A 3,620-nucleotide genomic window follows, 5' to 3' on the forward strand; every position below is an offset into this window, starting at 1 on the left:
ATTTGCAAAGAAGTCTTAAAACTCAAAGAAACTGAGACTTTTTGTCAACCTTGGATATGGAGGATGCAAAGGCAAAAAGAACTCCACGAAATGGGGAAAAGACTATCTGGCTGGCCAATCCTAACCTGTATCAGAAGAAACCAAAGAGAAACAGCAGGTTTCTGGTGAACCAAAGTTACCAGGAACCTCAGCAAGTGGGACCAAATGGAAACGATCTATGAAAGAAGGTAAAGCTTCCTGTTTGGAAAAGACAGCACAAGGCAAGAGTACAAGAGTAAGTATTCAGAAGAAAATCCCAGTTCCTCCATTACATTCGAAACTGCCACCACCCAACTTGCTTCACTGAGACATCCTGCGGGCCTGGTGCCAAGAACTCAAGCTGAGCACCAAAGGCCAGAAATTAGAGTATATAAGCGAATCTGCGAATATGCTTACCCAGATCAGAAGAACATTCCTGTCACCGCAGAGGACGCCAAGATTCTCACACAAACACAAAGAAGATTGATGATGGACAAGGGGGAAATGTCTCTGGAAAGTGCTGGAACAAAGATACCTTCTGATGGAACCTACCCTTCTGAAGTGGCTACCCCCCCTGAGGGTCTGATGCTCTCCTGGAGGGGGTCAATACTATTGTAACAACTTTGGCCCCAGATGCCGTGTTTGCCTCCTGATCCAGAATTGCAGCCAGGGCTGGGAAGATGGAGACAGTGGCATAGCCACAGAAGGCCCACGGTGTCAAGTGGTGTGTGGTCCATGGGAGAAGTATGCCTACAGACACAGAAGGCTGGGTTCACCTGCAATTTCATGCAGGACAAGCCTGGGTGCCTCAAAAGCGGGGGAGAGTATGCACCATCTTCTTGCTCCCCGCTTGTAACTTTCCACCCCCACAGCTGGAGGACAATAAGCTGTGCCCCAAATGTATTCGCAGGAATAAGGTCTTAATGAAAAGCCTTCAACGAGCTTTCAATTGGAGGGAAAGGGACACAACTGTGATTATAATCAATGGTACAAAGAGAACTACAATCAACTCCGTGGTGACACTGATGGCTGGACTGTAGGCTGCTCACACCCTCCATGCTTCCTGCTTACAGGGATACAGGCTAGTGCATTGCAAATGTTACCCTCCAGCCTCCACTGGGGACTGTGGCTTCATGGGTTGAGATGCAGGGGCTCTTAGGTTTAAAATTGGAAGAGCATTTCAAAAATTACCATTCATTCTACTTAATAAGAAGAAAAAGTCATTCGTACTACCAAACCTTTACCCTTCTGAAATAAAAGTGACCTTAATTTCTTTTAAAGTGGGAACCTGAGCCTCGCCTGGCATAGGGTTTGGGGTGGGGGATGGGGGTGGAGTGGAAAGTATAGGTGTGCTTCCATGCTGGATTTCTCTGCAATTCTAATTCCTCCAGAGACTACTACACCTTCTTAGGTTCATGACTTCAGGCTGTTGAGTATTTTAAACCAAAGGGAAAACTATTATTCTTTCCCACTCCCAAAAACATACCCTTAATATACAAAACATTTTTGATGTTTTCTTAATAACCTGAGACCTCTATGATGTGTCTCTGGGATAATAATATAGAACACTTTGCCGGTATTATTTTTACTTGTAACTATCATGTGTGTTTCTACTGCTTAAAAATATTTAAAGGTACTTCTGAATCATAAATTCATAATGTATTGGATTTTAAATTGTGTATAAAATCATCTATTGTATCTAGGAGGGCATATGCATTGTGGGAAAATTCTTAATATTCTTAACTCAGGATTAAGCCAAAAATCATGATTTTTTTTGGCATAATTCTTTTTTAAAACCACTCAAATGGGGCAGCCCCCTGTGGCCCAGCGGTTTAGCGCCGCCTTTGGCGGGGGTCGTGATCCTGGAGACCTGGAATCGAGTCCCACGTCAGGCTCCCTGCGTGGAGCCTGCTTCTCCCTCTACCTGTGTCTCTGCCTCTCTCTCTCTCTCTCTCTCTCTCTGTCTCTAGGAAAAAAATAAATAAATAAAATCTAAAAAAAATAAATAAAACCACTTAAAAGAGTTATGAGTAAGATTTTTTTTAAAAAGTGCTATACATTTAATGTATATAATTTGATAAGTTTGATTCATTTAGAATTTTTTTGTGACTTTCCTAAATTTATAGTCCTGTGGTTCTTAGAAAATATTTTTTTTCACTTGTGTTCTATGGCAGTTTCCAACATTGTTTTATTGTTGTGGATTTGGAGATTATGAAATTATCCCCCCCTCTAATGTACTGGAAGGAGTAGTCGAGTTAGAAAGTGTGTAACCATTAGGATATGGACAGATTTGGGCAAGAGTCCTCAATAAATGTTAAAAATGTTCACAAAAACTCAAAGAAACTTTATATTTTTCTCAGTATTTTTCTTAATTGCTTTAGCCTTTTTTTTTTAACAGTTTCTCATTTCTCATTTTAATTTCTTGAGTAAATTGGTTTCAGAAATATTTTCTTAATAATTTGCCATATGCATATTAGTATTATTTGTTATAGAAAGATTATTCAAATTTTTTCTCTTAAAGCAGAACAAGTGACTGGGCATAGATTCCTGTAATCCATATTTTTTATTCGATGGTCTAGACATAAAGTCCTTCAGGGTGTGTAGTGAATGCCCAAGCCTTTCCTGAGTTGAGAATTTTGCATTTGAATTACTGAGTCAGCTAGAAGATGTGTTGAATCAAAATTGAACACGATTACTTTCCATTGACTATATATCAACATATGCTCTTGTAAACCATTTACTCTAGCAAAGACTGCAATAAATTATATATAGAAGAAAAGTTTCTTATGTATTTATTTGGGATATTTTAGATAATAGTCATAGAATAGTTTAACTATTAACTATTGGAATTACTCCAGCAGTGTAATAAGGATCTTATTGTCATTGTTAAAAAAAAAAAAAAAAAAAAAAAAGGATACCCTTTTTAGGATGCTGCTTATACAGATGGTTTAAATTCAGCTATAAATCAGGAGGAAGTTTAAGAAGTCTATCTATATTGATGATATGTTATTAGACTTAGTATCACATAAGATATTACTCTTTTAATTTTTGTAAAATCACCACCAATAAGGAAGCATATTATTTCATGCATATGTGTCCACCTTGCACTCAGACTTAACCCCAAACCCAGATTTTGTTTGATACTTCTACATCTATCTCCCTTTACACCTTGCCTCCTTTTCAAAACTGCTGTTTTACCACTCCTGCGTCACTACTCTTTTTTTCATGTCTCTTCAGAAAATGGCAACTGTTGAAGCATGCTCTTATGTTGCTCCTTCAGTACAAAAGTTCTTTGTTAGAATTTTTTTTTTAAGATTTTATCCACCCACTCATGAGAGACACAAAGAGAGAGAGAGGCAGAGACACAGGCAGAGGGAGAAGCAGGCTCCATGCAGGGAGCCGAACGTGGGACTTGATCCTGGGTTTCCAGGATCATGCCGTGGGCCAAAGGCAGCGCTAAATCGCTGAACCACCTGGGCTGCCCTGTTAGAATGTTTTTGAAAATGGGAACCTGCTCAAACGATGTATTTGTTTGATTTTCATCAGTACTCTTATTTACACTTACAGGCCCTTTTTTTTCCTTCCTCACAGAAATTCTACGG

At 39.2% G+C, this 3,620-nt stretch overlaps 1 pseudogene; it reads left to right on the forward strand.

The window, feature by feature from the left end:
- The first annotated feature begins 217 nt into the window (after nt 1-217).
- LOC100856017 lies at nt 218-1,058 on the forward strand (annotated as a pseudogene).
- Nucleotides 1,059-3,620: the final 2,562 nt, after the last annotated feature.

This window comes from Canis lupus, chromosome 8 (genome assembly GCF_011100685.1).
Source record: "Canis lupus familiaris isolate Mischka breed German Shepherd chromosome 8, alternate assembly UU_Cfam_GSD_1.0, whole genome shotgun sequence".
In the NCBI taxonomy this organism is placed as follows: Eukaryota; Metazoa; Chordata; class Mammalia; order Carnivora; family Canidae; genus Canis; species Canis lupus.